Source organism: Ambystoma mexicanum, chromosome 10, assembly GCF_040938575.1.
Source record: "Ambystoma mexicanum isolate Mex_15411 chromosome 10, UKY_AmexF1_1, whole genome shotgun sequence".
NCBI lineage: Eukaryota > Metazoa > Chordata > Amphibia > Caudata > Ambystomatidae > Ambystoma > Ambystoma mexicanum.
The window spans coordinates 1,102,982,426-1,103,009,046 of NC_090932.1; the positions used below are offsets into that span (position 1 = coordinate 1,102,982,426).

Sequence of the window (26,621 nt, forward strand, 5' to 3'; positions counted from 1 at the left end):
CTGCAGAGAGAGAAAGAACACTACGAAACTTACCTGAAACAGTATCCTGTCTTCAATCCATTGCTGACTTCAGTTCCACTCACCTGAAGGTACGAACTCCATCATCCGGCACCGCATGCATCCTGGAATACCATAACCTGGAAAGAGGAGAAAGAAAGACAGCATTAGTAAGTGTTTACTCACGTTTCCTCCCGAATGAAGAAAGCCACACAATTCTTACCTGGGTAGTCATCTCCTGGTCAATATCATTGCTGGAACTACACGGTGCTCGGCGAGGAACATCGCAATCTGCAAGGAAAGAAAAGACAAAGGTTAGCAATATAAAAGGCGAAACAGCGCTGTGCATCGCGCATTACTCACCGGACCGCCTCGCGCACACCACGCTTTCACCTAACGGCCCATGTTCATCTTCAAACTGCATGACAACACCAAAATACCTTTCCATACCTAAAGGGAAAAAAGCAAAACATTATTATTCGAACTAAGAGGAACATAAGAACTGCATATAAAGACTGTAAAGCAGCAAACCTACGGAGTCGCAGCAGGCCTGGATTCCCACAGGGGGGCTTGCACCAGTGAAGTAACTTGGTTGCTGCTCACCCCCCCACATCTATATGCCCCTGCTACGAGGAGCAGGACGGAGAATCCACCTCTTACAATATTAAGGTGAGGAGAAGGCCCAAGGGGGAGGAAGGAATTGAGGCCAAGGGAGGTTGGAAAACATAAAGACAATCTGGTATTGAATCCAGCTCTCCTATATTGCAGACCCATCTTTAACCAGAGGCCTTACCAAGGGACCGGGAGAGGGTTTGAGGGTGCAAATCGTCCAACCAGGGCTGGGTGGCGTCCCCGTGGATACCAGGTGAGTGTAACAGAATGCAAAGCCTCAATAATATTATCCACCTGGGCGTCATGGAGACTTCAGAGACTGACCAGTTAGTTCAGTTGTTGGGACAATTACGCGCTGAATTACATTCAGCCAGGCAAGAAACCAACGCTCTTAGGAGGGATTTGATTGTTACTAACAATCGTACCGACTAAATAAGTAGACAATTGCTCCAATCACAGGCAGGACAGACCCCATTTCCTGGTAACATTCCACCAGCACCTGTACCAACTTCTTCCACCAATCCAGTGCAAATAACCCTTCCTGGAGCAGTTCCTTTAGCTCCACCTGAACAATTTACAGGGGACCCCAAGAAGTACGCAACGTTCATGAACGAGTGTCGTCTTCATTTCCTTTGCAGACCTGGGGCTTTTACTAACGACCAAGTGCGGGTTGCTTTTGTCTCGTCACATCTGAGTGGCAGTGCTGCGGATTGGTCGGTACCATTGGTAAGTCTGGATAACCCGTTGTTACATGACTTTGGGGGTTTCCAGATGGAAATGGAAAAACTCTTTGCTCGTCACACCCATGGCCAAACATTAGACAATGAACTTTTGTCACTGTCAAGGAAGTCAAGACTCGCTTACATATATAGCAACATTTAACAGACTAGTCGTTGAAGCTGGGTGGCCTGAGGAAAAAAGTACCACACTATTTGATCAGGGTCTATGAGGAGAACTAAAGGATGTCCTTGCTCAAGTGGTTAACCCACCTAAAGACTGTGGAGAATTCATCAACCTTGTGGTGCAATTAGATCACAGATTACAAGACCGAAAAGCAGACCGGATAAGGTTAGAAACTCGAGCTGGGTATGTCCGGTCAACGGATAATGTTCCACGTACATTGGTAAACACGGTAGAACCCATGCAAATCAGAGGTGTACGGCCCCCTTTAACTAAAACTGAAAGAGACAAGAGAAGGCAACAGCAATTATGCTTATAGTGCGGAAAATCAGGCCACTTCCTCAAAGAATGTCCAGTGAAACCACCAAGGAGAACTGTTGGAGCCACAGAGAAGGAAGATAATAACAAGGAGTCAGAAAACTACCAAGCCCGGCAAGTGTAGAGGTCCGCTTGTCGAGCGAGAAGGATGAGCCACAGACCTCACACTTTGCATTACCAGTAATTTTGATCAATCACAAACAACCGTCTCGGATGCATGCTGTCGAAGCATACATAGACAGTGGAGCAGTTGGGAATTATGTAGACCAAGATCTGGCAGCAGAGATGGGGCTTCCCTTATGCTCTAAGTTGACTACTGAAAAAGTTACTGCTGTTGATGGGACAGAAATAGCTTCCGGAGCAGTAACCCAATGTACAGCAGCACTAACCCTATTGTGCCATGATGGACACCAAGAATCTATTGCATTCGATCTCATCAAAGCTCCTCAGTTTCGACTAATCTTAGGGATGCCATGGTTGGTAGCTCACAACCCTCTAATAGATTGGCGTGCCAAAAAGTTGGCCTTTTCCGATGATTGTGCTCACACCTGTTATTACCAAGAAAAGGGCAAAACAGACTTATGTACATCTGCTACTCCCAGTACGGCGGCAATTGTACTAGGTGTGACTAGTACTCTACCTAATGAATACCAAGATTTTCAAGACGTGTTCCAGAAAGAACAAGCCAATACTCTACCACCGCACAGGCCCTACGATTGTCAGATCGACCTCATACCTGGTGCGCAAATTCCTTGTGGTCGAATCTATGCACTTACTGAACCAGAAAACCTCCATTTGAAATCTTATCTTGATCAGTACCTGGCAAATGGATTTATCCGCTCATCTAAATCACCGGCATCCAGTCCCTTATTCTTCGTACCAAAGAAGGAAGGAGATTTGAGGACTTGCATCGACTATCGCGCATTAAACCAGAGCACAGTAAAAAAACGATATCCACAGCCCCTTATTCCCGAATTATTGGATCAAGTCAAAGACGCCCAGATCTATACCAAACTGGACCTTAGGGGGGCGTACCATCTTGTTCGAGTGAAGAAAGGAGATGAATGGAAAACCGCCTTTCATACCAAATACGGCTTGTATGAATACCAGGTAATGCCTTTTGGACTTTGCAAAGCTCCTGCTGCATTCCAGTACTTTATTAATGATGTTTTGCTGGAGTTAATCGACGTTTGCGCCCTGGTTTACATTGATGACATCTTAGTGTATTCTGCCACAAAAGAAGACCATGTCAGCAATGTCTGCTCCGTCCTTACTAAACTCCGCCGACATAAACTGTATGCTAAACTCAAAAAATGCTCTTTTCATGTCACTGAAGTGGAGTTCCTCGGTTTTATCCTCACACCAAAAGGTATCAGAATGGATAGGCACAAGGTAGATGCCATTCTTAACTGGCCGTCACCAACTTCATTTAAAGGAATCCAGAGTATGTTGGCCTTTGCAAACTTTTACCACCGATTCATCCCAGATTTTTCCCAAATAGTGCATCCAATTACATCACTATTGAGAAAAAAACAATAAAAAGTTCCATTGAACTGAAGAAGCAGAGAAGGCCTTTTAAGAAATTAAGAAAAAATTCACTTCTGCTCCAGTTCTACGGCATCCTCGCCCAGACCTCGCTTATATAGTTGAAACAGATGCATCTAGCATGGCTATGGGAGCAGTTCTCTCACAGAGGGACCCAGGGACTGGCCAGTTACACCCTGTGGCCTTCTGGTCACGAAAATTCTCACCTCCCGAACTCAACTATGCTATCACAGACAAAGAACTCTTGGCTATAAAATCAGCCTTCAAGGCATGGCGACACTATCTCCTTGGTGCTAGACATACTGTCACGGTCATAACTGATCATCGAAACCTGCAATACCTAAAAACAGCAAAGGCTGAATCATCCCGTCAAATCCGGTGGGCTCTTTTCTTCGCTGAATATGACTATGTGATCACCTACCGGCCAGGGGTCCGAAACGGAAAGGCTGACACCTTGTCCCGCATGGGTGTTGATGAAAAGGTATATATAACTCCAGATCCAGTAGCAATCATTCCAGAAGACAAACTCCTGGGTCTTACAACAACATTGACACAGGGTGAACTCCAAAACAAGATTAAACTCTTAATGGATCCCACTTTCTCACAAGAGTGGTGTACTCAAGGAGAACATTACACCATTAAAGACCAGTTACCATATTTTAGGAACCATCTATACTTGCCAAGTAAAGATTTACAAGAGCAGGATATTTCGGGTTATCACGACTCCCTGATTGAAGGTCATCCTGGAATTGCCAAAACTCTAGCTAAAGTAAAACAAAACTATTGGTGGCCTACATGTTGTAAAGACATAATACAATGTATCCAATCTTGCGGTGTGTGTGCACAAAACAAGTCCCAAAAGCAGAAACTAGCTGGTCTTTTCCAACCATTGGAAATTCCTCCCACACCATGGCACACACTGTCCCTTTATTTCATTACAGATCTACCTCCCAGTCACGGATGCAACACCATCTTAGTAGTTGTAGACTTGTTCTCTAAAATGGCACACTTTATTCCTTTTAAGGGTCTTCCAAATGCATCCAATTTAGCAAAAGTGTTCCTGGAGGAAATCGTACGGCTACATGGATTTCCATCGGTCTTGATCTCAGATCGAGATAGTCAGTTTGTATCCAACTTCTGGAGGAAATGCTGTTCAATGGCCTAAATTGACATTCGACTATCCACAAGTCACCATCCTCAAACAGATGGCCAAACAGAAAGAACAAACCAAACCCTCGAGCAATACTTCCGTTGCATGTTATATCAAGTGGAAAGAAATTGGAAGGACTTTTTATGGATAGCTGAATATGCCTATAATAATTCATTACACACCAGCACTGGACAAACCCCTTTTCTACACAATATATGGTAGACATCCACGTACTTCAGAATTGGATCTCCCAACCCCTTTGGATATGCCAGCGGTTAAAACCCTACATACGACTGTTTCCCAGGCCTTCAAAGAAGCAGCAGAACATTTACTCCAAGCCAAGAACAGACAAAAGAAATTCGCTGACCAACATCGTAGTAAAGCCCCCGACTATCAAATTGGAGACAAGGTCTGGTTAGCATCAAAATATGTGCCCATAAAAGGGACTCAGACCTTTCGTCCCTGATATCTGGGACCTTATTCTATTAAATCCATAATAAATCCAGTGGCAGTTAAATTAGCCCTACCACCCACTATGCAGATTCATCCTGTGTTTCACGTATCACTCCTGAAACCGGTACAACCCGGTACTCGGGTTACAACACCACCAAAACCAGTATTAGTTGATTGAGAACCAGAGTTTGAAGTAAAGGATATCCTAGACTCAAAATACACCAGATCCAAACTATACTACTTAGTTGATTGGAAGGGATACGGCCCTCAAGACAGATCATGGGAACCTAGTGAATACATCCATGCACCTTGCTTAATTAAAAAGTTCCATCAGAATTACCCAGCCAAACCAGGATCAGGCAGAAGTGCCACTGTGAGAGGGGCCTTAGGGGGGAGTGCTGTCATGACCCTTGCCCCTGGCCCTCACTGACAAGTCAGCCTTCCAGTTAGGGCCATGTCGAAGGCCTTAAAACCTCATCCAAGACTTTCTTGGAGTCAGTCCTGGCGCCTTTGGCGCCAGGCTCATAACCATCATGAAGACCAACATTAGAATGCAACTATTTACTTGGGACTATTTAACTTGGGGGGGGGGGTTCAGCCATCATGGAGGCACACACATAGCTCAGTTACAAGGAACTGAGCTATGCGGCCTAGTCTTTTGGGTGTGGCAGGCCTGGGACTACTTTACCTGGACTAATTTGGGTGTGGCAGGCCTGGGACTATTTTACCTGGACTACTTTACATGAGACTATTTAAACCACACCCAAACAGCAGAACATGCTCTTCATTATTCTGCTGTGAGCAGCGTAATGCTCACCGTGTCCAGTTCTTTGATGACAGCTTAACTGAAACCAAGAACCTGCAGAGAGAGAAAGAACACTACGAAACTTACCTGGAACAGTATCCTGTCTTCAATCCATCGCTGACTTCAGTTCCACTCACCTGAAGGTAAGAACTCCATCATCCGGCACCGCATGCATCCTGGAATACCATAACCTGGAAAGAGGAGAAAGAAAGACAGCATCAGTACACGTTTACTCACGTTTCCTCCCGAATGAAGAAGGCCACACAATTCTTACATGGGCAGTCATCTCCTGGTCATTATCATTGCTGGAAATTTACGGCGCTCAGTGAGGAACATCGCAACCTGCAAGGAGAGAAAAGACACAGGTTAGCAATATAAAAGGCGAAACAGCACCGCGCATCGCGCATTACTCACCGGACAGCATCGCGCAGACCACGCTTTCGCCTACCGGCCCATGCTCATCTTCAAACTGCAGGACAACACCAAAATACCTTTCCATATCTAAAAGGAAAGAAGCAAGACATTATTATTCGAACTAAGAGGAACATAAGAATTGCATATAAAGACTGTAAAGCATCAAACATACAGAGTCGCAGCAGGCCTGGATTCCCACAGGGGGGCTTGCACCAGTGAAGTAACTTGGTCGCTGCTCGCCCCCCACATCTACGCGCCCCTGCCATGAGGAGCAGGACAGAGAATCCACCTCTTACAATATTAAGGTGAGGAGAAGGCCCAAGGGGGAGGAAGGAGTTGAGGCCAAGGGAGGTGGGAAAACATAAAGACAATCTGGTATTGAATCCAGCTCTCCTATATTGCAGACCCATCTTTAACCAGAGGCCTTACCAAGGGACCGGGAGAGGGTTTGAGAGTGCAAATCATCCAACCAGGGCTGGGTGGCGTCCCCGTGGATACCAGGTGAGCATAACAGTTACATAGTTGGGGCATATAAAGGGGGGTATAAGGATATTGAAGTAGCACATGTGTCAGCAAACAGGAGTGTATCCATGATTATAAGCAGAAGCGGCACTATAGATCAAGAGGCCCTTTTAGAAAGAGTTACAGATGTACATCACCCCGAGTCTGACAATTTGTGGTATAATTATATGAGGAGTGTGGGCTGAGAGAAGTCAAACAATTCTGGTTATATTTGCTCCCTAATTACCCATGCAACTGGCATACCCAGACTGTTCCTTCCCCAAGAAATGCCCCTCTTATAGCACAATGTTTAGTGCATCTCGCCATATGTACGGCGCGTGGGTTGTTTCAGGGACGCACGGCTCACGCAAACGTACTAGAAGCAGACAACAGTGAGTGTTCTGAAAATAATGGGCAGAAGCGGTTGCGGTGTGAAATAAGACCTAAATTACAGTTAGAAGGCACCATTTTTCACAATAATCTGTGGGACAAGGGATTGATGAGCTGTAAAGCAGGTGGACTGGTGGGGTATCCAGAGGAAGTAGTGGCAAATATCAATGAGACGTTTTATGCTGTGTGGGGACAATATGTCAAGCAACTGATCTGGATAAAGCAACGTGAATGACCCAATAAAGTACAGATTCTTATACAATTCTCATTGTGTTTCAGAGGAAATGGCAACATGCCTGTTGGCACTAATGAACACTGTAACAAGACATTGGAGATTCCAGACCTCAATGGAGGAACAGCAGCGATCATAGATACGTTTTGGACTTGCAGGAGTTTTGCATACATCCAACTCCTGCCACTCTGGAAAGGGGTCTGTTTCCTAACAACTCTACTTGCCCCGGTCGTTATCGTGCCAGAGGCCCATCTCACTGTAATAAATGCTCACACTCCAGTCACACCCATGCCCCTTACCCACCAGTGGGCATGCCGATCTATGAGCCTCTACCACCAGAAACGTTCAAATTACTTCTCCCAGGACTCCACCGAGAAACTTAAGGCCATTCCTGAACAGTATGGTCTTTTTAGTAAGACCAAGAAATGTTTTACCTCCCTGCTTGTGACAAGCATGCAGACAGTGGTCAATTCCAAATGGCTCTAAATCAAGCACTGCGAATGACACAGAACACGACCTCCACGCCATTAGGGAAGAGTTGAGAGCCACGCGATTAAGGACATTTTAGAACCGTTATATTCTCAACCGCCTGACCACTATGGAGGGTGGTGTTTGTGCCAAAATCGGGAGTTTATGTTGTACATTTACCCCAAACCATGAGTCTGATAATGGGTCTTTGACAAATTCAATTTTGGTCCTGCACAATCTACGTGCTGCAACGGAGAAGGAAGTGGATGGGGTGGTCAAGCAGGATTGGCTGAATTCACTGTTTTCATGGGCTCCTTCCTGGATGGGCCTAACCATAAAAGTGCTAATTCCCAATGCTGTCCTGTTACTTTTTCTATTTTGTTCTTGGCAGCTGGTGTCGAGATGCTGCACAAAGATGCTGCCCAAAGGAACAACTGTGATGTTATTCACCCTTACAACGGGTGAGGCCACACTCCTCTTGAAATGTGCACATGCAGACAACTGGAATGGTGCAATTGAACATAAGATGGTATGCTTAGAACATCCAGTTGGTCCCCCAGGGACACTTTCTCATCCCCCACCTGATCAAGTGAATTACAAAGAGCAGTGGGTAGATCTGGCAGGGGACGGGGATGCTGCTTTAGGACATGTACCCCAGAAGAATATGCCCTGAGTTGATTTAGCAGGAAGAGGGAAGCAAACAGATTAGTTAATGTATTAACTGAAGGGGGGAGAGTTGGGATGCAGATGCAACGTCCCAAACGAGGAAATAGCTTCAGGCTGTGTCAATTTTACTACCATAAAGGGACGGTCATTTTAGTGTCAGCATTTCAGTAATTTTGTTTTAGCATTTAGCATTTCTGCACACATGTTATTTGCAGTTAGTTGTGACACACTTTTGAGAGTATTACACGGTGAATTGAGCAGCGGAAACATACTGTTCATTATATTTAGAGGTTAAGCAGAGGATACATTACATTAAGCATTAGTGATTTATGATGCGCTTTGTTTGTATTTTAGAGAACTCTGAATATGTTGTTTTTGTATTTAGGAAAGCTTTGGGCAGCTGGTGAAAGGGGGGCTCAATTGCCACGTAGTGCAAACATGAAGCAGGGTAAATGTTGTGCTTTAGTAACATAAGGGCTGACGGCCACGTTAGCAAGAGCTTTGCAATTTGGATTATGCCCAGTTAGACGTTGCTAGAGGTTAGAGTAGTAGGCCACATTTAGGAGATTTTGTTCTGATCATTAGTTTGATTTTATTTTTGCTTCCTCCAACGAGTGTCCAAACAGCCATGGTTCCTGGAGGAAGGGAAAGCCGCTGTGCAGATAGTAGCTGATGGTGCAAGACTGAGCCGTTCACAGGAGCTGCGGGCAGAATGCCTGAGAACAGTTTTGCTCCTGATGATTAGATTAGTATTGCAGCTGCGAAGGACAAATTACTGAGAACGAGGGTTGGTGTTTAGGCAGAGCCAAGGTATTGATCTAGGTTGTGGTCATACTTCCCCCATTAGGAAATGGTAGGTCTGTTATAAGTGCAGCTGTTGGGTTGAATAGAGCAAATAAATATGAGAAATTAATTTTCAAGAGCAGTGTCTCAGCTGCGTTTTTTATAAAGCCACCTGTCTCCCAAGAGAGATAGGGAAGGATGCGTACTAGGAAAGCAACATGTTTCAAGACGGGAGTTGCAAGAGGTGTTGCCAAGAGTACAGCAGCAAGGTCGAAGAGGCTATTCGGGTTTGGCAAGTTGGCTGGTCCCATGAGAAAGTAGTTGTATATCCATTTGTGTTATCACAAGGTATTGACTTCACTGTGCCCATCTGTTTCATGACTGGGTCTTTTGAGGGGCATGCACATCATGGAGTATCTGAAGTTATTTTTGCCAATTAGGAAAATCCATTGTTGCAACAAGTTATCTGAATAGAATTGGCAAATCAGAATGAAGCATTTTTGTGCTGACTACACAATTAAGTCGTTTGTAGGGGTTGTACTTGGATTTGCATGGACACTCTCTTGACCAATGGGGTAATGAACTATAGGTGATGGTCAGATTTCTGTATATGTGATAGCCAATGTGGAACGTGGAACTATTTAGTATCTGATCTATTTTGCTTATGTTAATTGCTGCTATAAGGCATGTAACTACAAATGGGCGTATCGAGCAAGCTTTGAGTTTTCAGTTCTATGGAGCCAACTGACAATCCCGGCCATAGTTGTGTGTAATAAAACATGTGTTTCTTGAGAAAAATGCACTCCTTATTAACCCCATGGATTGGTTTTTACATGGTTGGTTTTTGGGCCTACCTTAAATCCCCATTGTACAGTTGTAAAACCAAATGAGTTTTGTAGGCTCCCCTTAATACATATTTACCAACTGGTGCTGGGAAGATATATGGTCAAGTGCCTAAATTGCAGACTGAGTTAAAATCCTAAGCAGCATTAACAAAGCCAGTGGTCGGCATCATGTGGCCTGCCGGATGTTTAAGCAATCTCTCACCACTGACTATACTGGCTAGGATCCATTACAGTTGTAAGCCGACATAACTGGAGACCTACAGGTTGCCCACCATTGGCTAAGGCCACCAGATATGGTTTGTGGCTAGAGAAAATCTTTTCTTTTTTTTTACAACCTTTTCACCATGAAAAAGACATATGTGTCCTCCCCAAGCTAAAAGCAGGCCTTAAGGACGGGACCCGCAAAGATACTTTAGTGCTAATAATGGTATTGTAATTTATGGTGCCGTTATTAGCGCCTTCCCCATTCCCATTGAGCCCTATTGGGGCTCAAACGGGAATGGGAAAGGGCCCTGGTGAATGGGGAATTACCGGTCCCTCCAACCTTGGAATGGACCCGTAATTACTCCATTCACCAGGGCGGAGTCGGAACGATTTTGGAGGCAGCCATGCCGCAAATAGCGGCGTGGTTACCTCCAAAGTCGGAATGAGGCCCATTGTCTATAATTTGAAGGGTTAGAGGGGCAAAAACGTAAATAAACCCATAGGGCCTCATTACGAGAAGTGCGGAATGGCTTTAACGGCGCCGTTAATGGTGCCGGCGCCATTAAACCCACTCTGCACTATTACGAGGTCCCCTTGCGGGGACCCGCTGTGGACGTCTGGTTTTCCAGACGTCCAATGGGGGTCCCGCGAGGGGACCAGAGAGCTAACAACGGGCCCGTAATTGACGGCCCGTTGTTAGCTCCCTCCCCATTCCCATTGATCCCTATGGGGGCTCGAATACGAATGGGGAAGGACCGGGCCCGGGTTCCCTGAAGGAGGAAATACCGGGCCCTCCACACTCGGAATGGCCCGGTAATTCCCCATTCAGGGAACCCGGACACGATTTTGGAGGCAGCCATGGCACTAATAGCGCCATGGCTACCGCCAAAGTCGTAATGAGGCCCATAATTAAAATGAAAAATGAGTACAACTCCCTAAATACCGAATAATGGTCTTAGGTAACAAAATTGAAATTTGGAAGTAAGAATTTAAATAAAACAAGGATGGAAAGAATTGAAAGTCCAACGTTGCATGTGTTTGTATGGGTTGGGAGTAACACCACATCAAGCAGACAGAAGGTGTACAAAAAAAACCCACAAAAGAATAGGGTTCAAAATATTTCAGTTCTCCCTCTTTTTGAAATGTAAGACTGTTAGCCTTCTGGATGGCATTAAAACCTTTCAAAACACAAAAAAATGTATTCCAAATCAGACACCCACACCTGAGTATTTCACCAGCAGCAGTATGAATGGGGAATTGGGATGTTCCTAGGAAAATAAATCTTTCACAAACCTTTCGAAACCCAGGCAATGTTACATTAAAACCTGTGGAAGCCCACATCCACTTGTACAAAAGCTAACCTACAGAATAGACTAATGCTAAAGGAGGTTTTCATTTTTCCTGAAACACCATATTCCACCTAGTTTCAGAAATTAGAAGTTAGCCTATGGGCCTCATTATAACCCTGGCGCGCCTGTAATAAAGGGGGCCGGTACGGGACCAGCCCCTTCATTACGGGAGCACCGATTATGAGGTTCTCTTTGCGGGACCCGGATCAGACGTCTGGTAAAACCAGACGTCTTTTCTGGGTCCCGCGAGGGGAAGAGGGAGGTAATAACGGGCCACTTGTAATGTGCCCGTTATTACCTCCCTCCCCATTCCCATTGAGCCCTATGGGGGCTCGAATGGGGAATGGTTCCTGCAAGGAGGAATTACCGGGTCCTCCTATGTCGGAATGACCCGGTATGTCCCCATTGCAGGAACCCGGTCATGGAGCCCGGTATGGAGGTAGCCATGGTGCTAACAGCATCATGGCTACCTCCAAACTCGTAATGAGGCCCTATGTGTTTTACGGTACCATGAAGGGAAAATTGAATGCAGAGAATAACTTGTTTGACTTTTGCAACATAATATCATATTGAAGTTTTATCATTACACAAATGGAATAATAATGTGTTAATACGAAGAATCATGAATTTGCTCCAAAACAACTGGAGAATTTTCATATGTATTGACCTATTTTGGTTTGATTTCATTTTTATATTTGAAGACGTTTACTTGGGATGATTTGTGGCTGTTTATTATTAATATGATGTTTTTAAACCCTTTAAAATAGTACCCCTTGTCTTGTCAAATATGAAAACTCAATTGAGTTTGTTAATGCCAAGCCTTTCCTCATAGAAACCACACCTCTTTTGAAGTTTCCTTAGCTAGTTCTAATTCCCATGCCCCCAAATATTGTTTACCCTTGAATTATTATCCAACTGAAAGCACTGGGGTTAGCTCGGTTGCATTTGCAGCCACATGCATACTGATCTTAACATAATAGCTAGGACCTTCCTGGTGTTGGGGCAGGCCCAGCAGTCATGTCTTACTGCACACGTAGGTCTGGACAAGCTCTCGGTCTCTCAGAGGTGAGCCTCCCCCGTTTCATCTGATCTCCTGAATCACTGGGCGGGAGCAGTTGGGAGCGGCAGGGTTCGAAAATATGGGGAGCTGAAAGCTATTTAGCTCCCGTCTACAGCATAGAAGAGCCTGGCTAGCTTAAAACCCACAGTTACCAGGAGCAACGTTTGGCTCCCAGGCCAACTCATGCTGAACAAACACACTACGTGAATTTAACTCTGTGCATTTGGGACAATCTGTAAATAAACATTGGAACACTTCTATATGGCATTTGAAGCATAAGGAGTCATAAATAATGGATACAATTATATGTTTCCATTTTATGTGTAAGTTTGATTTGCGGAACGCTATGCTCTAGCTCCTCGTTCCCCAGTGGTAGCTCTTGGTGACTGGTTACTGCTGGATACCCAGGAGCTGCTTGTAGCTCCTACTTATTCAATTATAATTTCGAGCCCTCAAGCGGTACTCCTCTAATTTTTTTTAATTAAGTTTCACTGTTCCTATATTGTTCTTTGAAAAAGAAATTATTCTGAAATGGTTTCATTTTATTTTTTATTTACATGTTTTATTGGTTAAATAGTAAGAAATGTAAACCTTTAACATAACATAAATCCTCTGAAACTGAACAAAATATAAATCCGAGTCATCGGCCCTGCGAGGCCACACTCTTTCAGCCTGGTAACCCAATCCTTCCATGTTGGAATTAGGGACACGAGGACAGCAAGGGTACGAGAAAGGGGAGGGGGAGGGAAGTAGGAGTTTTACGGACAGGTTCATGCCCTGCTTGGCGTCCCAAGCGGTCCTTTGCCCCTGTCTGTCTGTCATGAAATGGTTTCATTTTAAAATAAAAGTGTAGGAAGAAGTTGAAACTTGGACTTCAGTACACTGCCAGAAGTACGACGTTGCCTTGCTGAGAACCATTTCTGAAACAGCAGGCGCGTTTGTTTTTTGGTTTCACCTTACTGGGGATTTGAACCTGGCACTTACTTGATCAGCTCCAGCCTCACATCATTGGGAGCTATCGTACAACTGCTGCGGTGTTATCTTTTCAGTGGCCTGGTTGGGACAAAGCCCATTCCCAAGCCTCATCACAGCCCTGCTCCCGCCACAATCAGATAATTTATTTTGAATTTGAGCAATTAACGTGAAAATGCTGCAGGTAAAGCTGTATGTTCAGTTGATGGGTAGGTGGGACGATTGGCTTTAATCTTTAGCATGTCCCTTAAGAGGTGCAAATGGTGTGTTATTTGAAAGGGGAGGGTGCGTAAAGCTGCATGCTGTGGGGGAAAATGACTAGAGGTACTGGGGGTTGTTTAAAATGTATTTTGCATGTTCTTTCACTGTGTTTCTTTCAGTCATTACACAGTTGTGGGGGTGGAATGGAGGAAAGGCGGGACCCAGGTATGGGGGTTTGTATTGTCTGTGGGAGGGGGCGTGGCAATGGGGCGTGTAGGGAGAGGGGGCGGCCCAGCAGGGAACATAGTTCCGCTACTTCTTTTCATACACTTCGACCACTGTTGTCAACACAGGCTTGTGTAGATTGCTGCTCCCTTGAATAGGAACACATGCTCAACTCCCCACCTTTCAGACAGACCAAGTATATCAGCATAAGTGGTCCCTTCATGTGTTATGTTTTGTTAGTGGGCCACAAGTCAAGGGTACATGGGGGTGGACGATGTCCGCCAACTTTTTTCAAAGGGCAGACTCCATCCCTTCTGTGTGTCTGCAAGGAATTTGGAGGAAAAAAATAATGTGCTGTCCCCACTTGCAGTAAACAGTGCCATGGCCTGCAGTCGAATCCAGGTCCAGCAGGCAACATAGTTACAGGACTACATACATCTCTTATCATGTAAAATGTCTCATATTGATATTCTGATCACACCAGGACACAGGATTCAAACCCAAGCCTTGTTTGTGTGTTGCTTTGTAATGACATGTACTGTGATGCTTTGGTCCCACTCGCTCTGTGCATGTCTCAGGTGTAGAATGGTGCCTGGTGCTGTCTTCTCAGAGAAAGGTTGTGCAGCACAGGGACACACAAGGCTAAGTGTTGCCTACCTGTCCTCCTGGAGCAAAGATGCCATGTTCCTTATGTTGAGAGAGAGATGGGGACCGATAATTTTGCTTCTCTTCGTGTGCTCTGCTGAGTTGCCTGCCTGCGGGGGCAGCACACCTGCCTGGACATCTAGTGAACCTGAGTGGCGGCTCCCCATTGGGATTGCTCGTGCCAATACGGGGGTCGGTTACTAACCCAGCACTGGGCCGATTTGGAGTTGCAGGCGAACTAAGGACAGCACAACGGCCGATGATGTGGGAGTACCGATTCTAAGTGATCTGGCCGCGGATGATTTTGCCACGGCCGGAATGTTCGCATGAGAAAGGTGTGAACTACCAAAAGTTTGCACCTTTCTCATGCAAACACACTTACATACAATGGGGGCTGCAGGGTTGTCCCCCACAACACCCGCTCGCTATACTTTACAGTATAGGTGTCCCCTGTAACCCCCGCTCACTATACTGTAAAGTTGTACAATCGGACTGAAAAAAAGGTCCAACGGTACAAAACGACAGAAAAATGCTACCACTAAAGGTTCGAACACCAAAAGTTTGAACCTTTGGTGGTAGCATTGCAGGTAAGTAAAAACTAAAAGAAAAGACTGCAGGGGTGTCCCCCGCAACACCCCACTCACTATAGTGTGTGGCATAGTGAGCGGGGTGTTGCGTGGGACACCCCTGCAGCACACCTGCAACAAAAAAAACAGGGGCTGCAGGGTTGTCCCCCGCAACACCCGCTAACTATGCCACACACTATAGTGAGTGGGGTGTTGCGGGGGACACCCCTGCAGTCTTTTCTTTTAGTTTTTACTTACCTGCAATGCTACCACCAAAGGTTCAAACTTTTGGTGTTTGAACCTTTAGTGGTAGCATTTTTCTGTCGTTTTGTACCGTTGGACCTTTTTTTCAGTCCGATTGTACAAAACCGGGGGTACCCCTTGCTGCAGCCCCAGCGTCCAGACAACAGGGTTCGCTGGCAACCCTGGTAGAATTCGATGTCACTGGAGCCCCATCCAGTTTAGGCCAAAGATAGATGTTGTGGTTGGAAAGACGTGAAATGTACTTCGATGCCCTGGGGGAGGTAAACGACCACGCCATGAGGTTGATGCTTCTATACTAGGAAGGGCTAGGGTGTACAAATGGTTCAAAACATTACACCGTGAGGCACAATTCATACGCAGCCTCCAAGAATGCGTTAAGTGAATATTTCAGCCTAATAGTGAATTTAGATTATGAACGGTTTGTCATGTGTTCGGCGAAGCAAAAGGAGGATGAGTCCCTAGGTGCTTTTCATTGCTGGCCGATTCATGTGCATGGAATAATGAGGAAGAGGTGGTCTGCCAACAACTGATACAGGGCTGTTCGTCTACCAAGATGAGACAGCAAATACTGAGGGAGCCTGGCATCACATTGGCCCGGATCCTTGAGATGGGCCGGTCTCATGAACTGGCAGAGGGTAGGCCTCCAAAATGGATGCAGCAATGAAAACACTCAAGTTAGAAGAAGCATGTGCAATTAAGAGGCAACAAGCGTGGAGGCCTGTCAAGAAACCCATGTGGTCCAAGAAGGAAAATGGGCAAACAACACTCCCATTATGTCCGTAATGTGGATATGACTTTCCACATTCTGCTGATTGTCCAGAGAAGGGACACACATGCGGGAGGTGCAGCGTGGCAAACCATTTTACTATGGTGTGCCACGCTCCTGTGCCTGTCAAAATATCATGTGGTCCAGCGGGATTGCATACATCAGCTCTGAGACAGTAACCTAAAGTGGTGCAGATTGAACCCAGTGGCAGACCAAGTGGAACATCTGGTGGAGGACGATGATGACCAAGAGGATGTATTTTTCATTTCAAGTGTGAAGCAGTAAAACAGGAAGAAGAAACACCCGCCCAGGTGCCAGTGAGCATAAATGGAGGTAGCATGTCTTTGCTAGTGGACACGGGGGCATCAGTCAATGCAATGGCCCACTCACAATATGTTTCCATGGAGGGGCTCTCGAGTCTGGACGGTTCCAATGTGCGGATATTCAAGTTTCGGGGAAAGTCACCCCTTCCACTGGAAGGGACATTTATATCGGAGGTGAAGCATGAAGAAAAGACAATAAAGGCGAAATTCTTTGCCACCAAAGTCTGCAGTGACACACTATTGGGCTGTCCTGCTGTGGAAGCCGTAGGAAAAGTAAGTTTTGCTTTTTCGGGTGTACCAGGAAGACGTCCAAATGTTGATGGAGAGGTTGATGATGTTTTTGAGGGAATAGGTAAGCTGAAAAGTGAGCCTATCAGTTTACAAATCAATGAATCAGTGCAACCTGTTGTACTAAAACATCAGAGAATTCCTGTTCCATCTACAGGATCTAGTGGAGAAAGAACTGGACAGCTGGGTTTGGTTAGACATAATTGAGCCGGTAGCGGGCTCCACACCGTGGGTTGCACCCATTGTGGTGGCTCACAAACCGAAACAACCGGATTTGGTGCATCTCTGTGTGTACATGCACCTCCCCAATAAGACCATCAAGTGGGAGAGGCACATTACCCCTACTGTCAATGACATTGTCGCAGACCTGCAACGGGCTGTCTTCTTTTTTAAATTGGTCTTGATGGCAGGATACCACCAGTTGGTCTTGCATCCTGACTGTTGGTATATCACAACCTTTACCACACCAAGGCCTCTACCGCTACACGAGACTGAGTTTCGGGGTATCTTCGGCGGCTGAAGTTTTCTGAAATGGAGTAAGAGGGGTGCTGGCTGGTATCCCTGGCTCCTTGAATATCAGTGATGATATTCTCGTTTTTGCAAAGACAGAGAGTGAACACTTGGAAGTGCTCGAGAAAGTGTTTGAACGTATAAGATCCTTGGGGCTGACTACGCACAAAGAGAAGTGCACATTTCTGAAAAAACGCCTGGAATTTTTGGGATTTATATTCCAGCAAAGGGGTGTTTCCGCTGACCGAGCTAAAGTGATAGACATTCAAGATGCAAAGGCACCGCAGAATGTCTCAGAAGTCTGCAGTTTTCTTAGGTATGGTAACATACTCTGAATGCTTCATTAGAGACCTGGCCACCATATCTGAGCCATTGAGGAGTCTAACAAAAAAGGGCATGCACGGGAATGGTCCCCACTCGAACAATCATCATTTGAGGGCATTAAGTCAGCTCTTACGGCGGACACCATGATGACATTTTTCAACCCGGACAAAGGCTTGGAGGTCTTTGTAGACGCAAGCCCATTTGGCTTGGGGGTGGTGCTCGCTCAATCGGACAAGCATGGTCATATAAAGCCAGTAGCTTTTGCGAGCAGAGTGCTATCCGCAGTCCAACAGAGGTACTCGCAAATTGAGAGAGGCATTAGCAGTGCTGTGTGGTTGCAGGCATTTTCATTTGTATATCTATGGGAGGCCTGCAACGGGGGTGAATGGAATGGACACCCTTAAAATTCAAGAGATCCAAAGGTGACAGTGCACCCCAGTCCTGACCTCTCACAGGAAAGGAGGTTTCCACAAATGGATACGAGGAGGCCACCAGCACGGTTGCAGGACTATGTAATGAGCATAGGATGAAGACCAAGGTTATGTTTGGGTGTTCAGGCCAGGGTCATGCTTGTGTGTTTCCCAACTAAGATAGTCCAGTGTCTGTTTACATTCGAATGTGTTATGTTTTTTTAGTTATATGGAATGGGATGAGTGTAGTGAGGCTCCTTTAAGTGACCTGTTGTGTGTGACATCAGGCTGCATGTTATAAAATGGGGCAACACACCACGTGTTATCCAGTGCACGTGCGGAGCCCGGAGCAGAGGCTGGTATCTCAGATGCTCCCTCTGTGGCCCTGCAGCGTGTGTTTAGAGGCGTGCTGAGCAGGGTCGGTCTTGGAGGCAGCAGCGCCCTGGGCGAATTGGAGCCCACCCACTCCCCGCTGGTCAACAGGAGGAGAGCGGGGGGTTTGGAGGCGGGTTCAGGAGCGCCATATTTGTTTTGTCCCTCTCAGGGGGTTAATCACTGGAATAGGACGCTCATGCTAACGCATGAGCGCCCTATTCCAATGAAAACCTCCTCGCTCCTGCGCAGGGGTGTTGCTAGGCATGGAAAAGATCAGGGGCTAAGCTAATGTCGGGACTGGTGGGATTCGAGGCTAGCTATATCCTTTTGGTTGTAGCCCCTGAGCTTCTATCCGGGGCTACAACCAAAAGAACCGGGGCTATAGCCCCCTTAGCCCCCCCCCTAGCAACGCCTCTGCTCCTGCGTCGGAGCAGGGAGGTAATCATCATGTGAATAGGGTGCTATCACCACCCTATTGTTAATAAATGCATCCTGCGCGCGTGCCCTGCCGCCGCGTGCGCATTTAATAACATAAGGGCGCCAGCTGCGCCTTCTCTCACTACGCCAGCTTGGGGAGCCCTTAAAAGACTCCCCGAGCTGGTGTGCCGGTGGCTAATAGTGCCCTGGGCGGTCACCCGACCCGCTCTGCCCGAAGGCCAGCTCTGCTGCTGAGCCTCATCACACCACAGAACGAATTACACATACACACTACTGGGGGTTACTTTGACAGGGTTGTCCCTTAATATTGCTTTGTTGACGTTATGATATGATAAGTCATTTGTAACGCGCCCGTAAACACGTGTTTCTAGGCGCAACTTTTGGCATACCCCTTCATTGGGGACGTCAAACAGGACATATTTTGTTACAGACTTAAGGTGTTCATCTTTCATAATTAGCCAGCAGTGTTATAGGAAAATATGTTCTCTTCGCTAATGCTTATTTGTCCGGTGCACTTTCTTTAATGGGGAAAGAAAAGTTGAATGAAATCTGCATATTTACTTTATAATTTTTATGTTCGTTTTCTGTGTGAGGTCACTTCCCATTACTCATACCATAGTACCCCAAAAGTTTTTTTTCAGAAATTGAGCCTGGTATGTTAGTTACTGCGCCGCCGAGTCCCGAATGCCCAAGCGGAAGCAGCCCTGTCAAGTAAGGGGGTTTCCCAGTGGGCGTGCTTGCGTAGAAGTAAAACAACCTCCGAGTCCCTTTTCTATTAGGGAGGAATGTCTGGCTGCGGGTAGCAGCTGCCGCCTGTCTCCCTTTGCAGGAAACGGTGCTGTCTGTGGGTTACCGCCGTGCGCGCCCGGTGAGCCTCCTGGACTGGCCGCCATTGTTAGAACGCTCGCAGACACGCGGAGTGGAGAGACCCGGTGCTGGGAATCGCCGGAGCCGCCGTCTCGGTATTGCCCACTGCAGGTTACCTGTCATGCATGTCGAAGGGTGCTGCCCTCTGCCGGTATCCTCACACATGGATTAAAGCGTGCGTACTGCCCTCTAAGTGGGAGCAACAAGTCTGTCTCCCTGCCTGTAGTTTCTACAAGGCAACAACGGCTGCGCATAGCTTGCTACGCGTACGCCGTAAAGGCAGCCAAGCGTGGTTTACTGCCCATATAGCTCCGACGGTCAAGTTTGTTTATCGACGCCTGTGCCCGGCTGCTGGTAAAACGGTACCAAACGTTGCTCCCTGCTCACTGCAGCTAGCCGGCGGGAATGGCCCGTGGCGCATATGAAGAATGCCCTGTTAATACCGCTGCATAAAAGATGCAGCAGGAGGTATTGACTGACAAATGCACGTGGAATCTGAAAAGTAACTAGGCTTGTTTACTTGCCTTTGCAAGTACGATGCAAGGGGTGCTTATTCCCCACTGAAGCGCTCCATAGCTGGAGGTGTCAGGAAGAGGTGCTTTCACCCCCCTCCAGGCACCCTCTAATAGGTGACGAGGGGTGCTGTCTTCTCCTGCATGTTGCATTTAAAAGATAACAAGGGATGCACGCGCCCCCTGCGCGTAGCTTCTAAGAGGCAACACGAGGTGCTTGCCATCCGCTGCGTGCATCTCCTAAGAGGTAACAGGAGAGGTGTACCTTCCTCCGCAGGTAGCTTCTAAGAGGCAACACGAGGTGCTTGCCATCCGCTGCGTGCACCTCCTAAGAAGTACCAGGAGAGGTGTACCTCCCCCCCGCATGTAGCTTCTAAGAGGCATCACGAGGTGCTTACCATCCCAGGGTGCACCTCCTAAGAGGTACCAGGAGAGGTGTACCTTCCCCCGCACCTAGCTTCTAAGAGGCAACACGAGGTGCTTGCCATCCCCTGCGTGCATCTCCTAAGAGGTAACAGGAGAGGTGTACCTTCCTCCGCATGTAGCTTCTAAGAGGCAACACGAGGTGCTTGCCATCCGCTGCGTGCACCTCCTAAGAAGTACCAGGAGAGGTGTACCTCCCCCCCCCGCATGTAGCTTCTAAGAGGCAACACGAGGTGCTTACCATCCCAGGGTGCACCTCCTAAGAGGTACCAGGAGAGGTGTACCCCTGCACTAAGAGGCAACACGAGGTGCTTTCAACCCCCTGCATGCACCTCCTAAGAGGTAACAGGAGAGGTGTACCTTCCCCTGCACGTAGCTTCTAAGAGGCAACACAAGGTGCTTGTCATCACAGGGTGCACCTACTAAGAGGTACCAGGAGTGGTGCACCTTCCCCCGCACGTAGCTTCTAAGAGGCAACACGAGGTGCTTTCCACCCCCCTGTGTGCACCTCCTAAGAGGTAACAGGAGAGGTGTACCCTCCCCTGCACGAAGCTTCCAAGAGGGAACACAAGGTGCTTGCCACCCCCTACGTGCACCTTCTAAGAGGTACGAGGAGAGGTGTGCCTTCCCCCGCACAGAGCTTCTAAGAGGCAACACGAGGTGAATGCCATCCCCTGCATGCACCTCCTAAGAGGTAACAGGAGAGGTGTACCTTCCTCCGCATGTAGCTTCTAAGAGGCAACACGAGGTGCTTGCCATCCGCTGCGTGCACCTCCTAAGAAGTACCAGGAGAGGTGTACCTCCCCCCCGCATGTAGCTTCTAAGAGGCAACACGAGGTGCTTACCATCCCAGGGTGCACCTCCTAAGAGGTACCAGGAGAGGTGTACCCCTGCACTAAGAGGCAACACAAGGTGCTTTCAACCCCCTGCGTGCACCTCCTAAGAGGTAACAGGAGAGGTGTACCTTCCCCTGCACATAGCTTCTAAGAGGCAACACGAGGTGCTTGTCATCCCAGGGTGCACCTCCTAAGAGGTACCAGGAGGGGTGTACCTTCCCCGGCACGTAGCTTCTAAGAGGCAACACAAGGTGCTTGTCATCACAGGGTGCACCTCCTAAGAGGTACCAGGAGAGGTGCACCTTCCCCCGCACGTAGCTTCTAAAAGGCAACACGAGGTGCTTTCCACCCCCCTGTGTGCACCTCCTAAGAGGTAACAGGAGAGGTGTACCCTCCCCTGCACGAAGCTTCCAAGAGGCAACACAAGGTGCTTGCCACCCCCTACGTGCACCTTCTAAGAGGTACGAGGAGAGGTGTGCCTTCCCCCGCACAGAGCTTCTAAGAGGCAACACGAGGTGAATGCCATCCCCTGCATGCACCTCCTAAGAGGTAACAGGAGAGGTGTACCTTCCCCCGCACGTAGCTTTTAAGAGGCAACACGAGGTGCTTGTCATCCCAGGGTGACCTCCTAAGAGGTAACAGGAGAGGTGTATCTTCCCCCGCACATAGCTTCTAAGAGGCAACACGAGGTGCTTTCCACCCCCTGCGTGCACCTCCTAAGAAGTAACAGGAGAGGTGTACCTTCCCCTGCACATAGCTTCTAAGAGGCAACACAAGGTGCTTGCCATCCCCTGCGTGCACCTCCTAAGAAGTAACAGGAGAGGTGTACCTTCCCCCGCACATAGCTTCTAAGAGGCAATACGAGGTGCTTGCCACGCCCTGCGTGCACCTCCTAAGAGGTAACAGGAGAGGTGTACCTTCCCCAGCAGGTAGCTTCTAAAAGGCAACACGAGGTGCTTGCCACCCCCTGCGTGCACCTCCTAAGAGGTACCAGGAGAGGTGTACCTTCCCTGGCACAAAGCTTCTAAGAGGCAACACGAGGTGCTTGCCATCCCCTGCGTGCACCTCCTAAAAGGTACCAGGAAAGGTGTACCTTCCCCGGCACGTAGCTTCTAAGAGGCAACATGAGGTCCTTGCCACCCCCCACCTGCACCTCCTAAGAGGTAACAGGAGAGGTGTACCTTCCCCTGCACGGAGCTTCTAAGAAGTAACCAGGGGTGTTTACTGTTCTCTATGAGGTACTTGCAGTCCCATACATCTAGCCTCCAAAAGGCAACACGAGGTGCTTTCCATCCCCTGCATGCACCTCCTAAAAGGTACGAGGAGAGGTTTACCTTCCCCTGCACGTAGCTTCTAAAAGGCAACACGAGGTGCATGCCATCCCCTGCGTGCACCTCCTAAAAGGTAACAGGGGAGGTGTACCTTCCACCGCACATAGCTTCTAAGAGGCAACATGAGGTGCTTGCCACCCCCTGCGTGCACCTTCTAAGAGGTGCCAGGAGAGGTGCACCTTCCCCCGCACGAAGCTTCTAAGAGGCAGCACAAGGTGCTTGCCACCCCCTGCGTGCACATCCTAAGAGGTAACAGGAGAGGTGTACCTTCCACCCTGGACGAAGCTTCTAAGAGGCACTTGCCACCCCCTGTGCGCACCTCCTAAGTGGTAACAGGAGAGGTGTACCTTTCCCCGCACATAGCTTCTAAGAAGTAACGGGGGTGTTTACTGTTCTCTATGCGGTACTTGCAGTCCCATACATCTAGCTTCCAAGAGGCAACATGAGGTGCATGCCATCCCCTGCGTATGGCCGGACCGGAGACACCTTCAGCGAGGAAGGGTGTGGGTCCGAAGTGAAGCCAGAAGTCGTAGAAGTTGTGCAGCACAGGGAGACAGGAACCCAGAAGCCATTGAGTTGAACCGGGCGTTCTGATTCCTTGTGCAATCACTGCCGGCAACAGTAGCCAGCTACATAATCACTTGCGTATGAGTAGAAGTGATGCCAAGTTGATCATTAAGTAGCTGACACTGGAACACTTGAATAGTATTACTTGCATGTGACCAAGCATTCTCCCTTTCACTCGTGTGAAGAGGAAACACAGTAAAACTGCATCGCTGAACTTAAAACCTTGCAAAGCACACAAAGAAGTGGTCGCGTGTGCCTAATAAAAGATTCTAAGAGGAAGAGTGACCTGTGAATATTTATTAAAGAAGTTAAACAATTTATAATGAGAAGCCAAGTGTTTAAACATTGTTGTTACAAGTCGGAAAGAGCCAGCATGGCCCGAGCTAAGGGTGAACAAGGTATTTCACCAATTAAGACTGAAACTAGCCTGTCCCAGAGCCAAAGAACAGTCTGAATGCAACTGTGAGCCAAACAGAACATCAGCATTGCCTAAGATACAAGTGTGCACGCATTGCCTGAAGCCAAGAGAGTGGCAAAGGTGGGGAAAGGAAGCTTGCTACTTGAAGTTGATTCACCCTGCATTGCCATAATTAGTAGGAAGAAGAGAAAGCGTGTCTTAAAGGCAATTCTGGGCTGTCATTGTGGCAGACAGACAAGAGACGCAAAGAGACTGCCCCTCTGGGAAAGGAATATTTAGAGGAAGAGTGCCTTGCTTACTTGAAAATGTAGAAGTACCAGAAAGTGAATCTTGTGATATCTGAACACTATTTAAGTCACCGAATACTGAAGCTGTGGTGGTGTCACAAGATACTGAAGCTGTGGTGGTGTATTTGGTTGTCAGTAGATCTGAGACTTCAGTAGCACTATTGAAGATGGAATATTATGAGGCAGAGGAGTAGACCCTCATGGTGAACTCTTGTAGAAATTGTTCAGAGTTGAAAGTTGCTGAAGTGGAAGTAGAAGTGCTGTAAAGTCAACCTGACAAAGATACCTACCGGGATTCCTAAGCTTATAAAGAAAGACGTACTAAGTAGTAACCAAGAACTGTGTTTCATTTACATTTGCTGATCTAACAAAGAACTGTGGCATTTCCTCTTGGACAACTGGAAGTTGTGGCAAAGCATCATGGCATCATGGCTGGTAATGACATTGGTGCTATTTTGAAGAAGTGTAAAGACTTAAAGGGCCCAATTCATAGAATCTGGTGCAGGAGCAGCGCAAGCGCCTCACGCAGAGAGGGAGCATGCGCCATGCGTGGCCAGCCGTGGCGCAAAACAGCATTTTTGCGCACCACGTATTCATGGATTTCCCGAGCCATTACCAGCCATGGCGCAGTGAACATACAGCAGCGCCAGTTACGCCCCCAACACCGCCACCTGGCAGGAAAAATCCATCGAAATCCCCAATACGGCGCAAAGGCCCGTGATATCCGTGGCCCAGCATACAGCCCCCCTACATCGTAATCACGTGAAAAATCGGTGTGTACCTTTCTCGTGCTAGCCAAATTGCGTGAAAAGGGCCTCACGTAACCCCTCGAAATCGCGCACCCCGCTCGCGCCAGCCAAATCATGTGAAAAGGGCCTTGCGTACCCCTGTGAACTCGTGTACCCCGCTCGCACCTGCCAAATCACGTGAAAAGGTCCTAGCGTAAGCCCCAAAATCGCGCACCCCGCTCGCGCCAGCCAAATCGCGTGAAAGCGGCCTTGCGTACCCCTGTGAATACATGTACCCCACTCACGCCAGCCAAATCACGTGAAAAGGGCCTACCGTAACCCCCTGAATACACGTACACCACTCGCGCAATCCAAATCGCGTAAAAATTGGCTTGCATACCCCCGTGAATACGCGCACCCCGCTCGTGTCAGCCACATCGCGTGTAACCCCCTGAATACACATAGCCTGCTCGCGCAATACAAATCTCTTGAAAATGGCCTTGCGTACACCTGTGAATACGTGCACCCCGCTTGCGCCAGCCAAATGGCATGAAAAGGGCCTACCGTAACCCCATGAATACGCGGTACCCCGCTCACGCAATCCGAATCGCGTGAAATTGGCCTTACCTTGCCATGAATACATGCACCACTCTCGTGCCAGCCAAATCACGTGAAAAGGGCCTCGAGTACCCCCGTTAATACGCCTACTCCGCTTGCGCAATCCAAATTGCATGAAAATGGCCTTGCGTACCCCCATGAATATGCGCAACCCGCTCGCACCAACCAAATTGCGCGAAAAGGGCTTTGTGATCCCCGTTAATACGCGTACCAAGCTCGCACCTGCCAAATCCAGTGAAAAGGGTCGCGCATGCAGACATCAGCTGACAACATATCCCGCAGGTATCCCACACCACAGGGGACCTCCCAACACCCGTGACCATACCCCGCAGGCAGCCCACACCACAGGGGACCCCCAACAGCCCTGACCATACCCCACAGGCAGCCCACACCACAGGGGATGCCCCAACAGCCCTGACCATACCCCGCAGGCAGCCCACACCACAGGGGTCCCACCAACACCCGTGCCCATACCCCGCAGGCAGCCCACACCACAGGGGACCCCCCAACACCCCTGACAATACCCCGCAGGCAGCCCACACCACAGGGGATCCCCCAACACCCCTGACCATACCCCACAGGCAGCCCACACCACAGAGGTCCCCCCAACACCCGTAACCATACCCCGTAGGCAGCCCACACCACAGGGGACCCACCAACACCCATGCCCATACCCCGCAGGCAGCCCACACCGCAGGGGACCCCCAAACAACTGTGACCATGCCCCCCAACACCCGTGCCCATACCCTGCAGGCAGCCCCCACCACAGGGGACCCCTCAACACCCCTGAACATACCCCACAGGCAGCCCACACTATGTTGAACCCTCCAACACCCATGACCATACCCTACAGGCAGCTTACACCACAGGGGACCCTCCAACACCTGTGCCCATACCCCGCAGGCAGCCAACACCACAGGGGACCCCCCAACACCCGTGACCATACCCGCAGGTAGCCCACACCACAGGGGACACCCCAACACCCCTGCCCATACCCCACAGGCTTACCACACTACAGGGGACCACCCAACACCT

General features: G+C 48.2%; 1 long non-coding RNA gene across 1 annotated transcript in view; it reads right to left on the minus strand.

The window, feature by feature from the left end:
• The window catches only part of LOC138493291 (uncharacterized), an 88,829-nt gene extending 68,713 nt beyond the window's left edge, over window positions 1-20,116 (minus strand). The window contains exon 1 of the long non-coding RNA XR_011276358.1: window positions 19,983-20,116. This is a non-coding gene — a long non-coding RNA (uncharacterized lncRNA). The remainder of the gene's footprint in view (window positions 1-19,982) is intronic.
• Window positions 20,117-26,621: the final 6,505 nt, after the last annotated feature.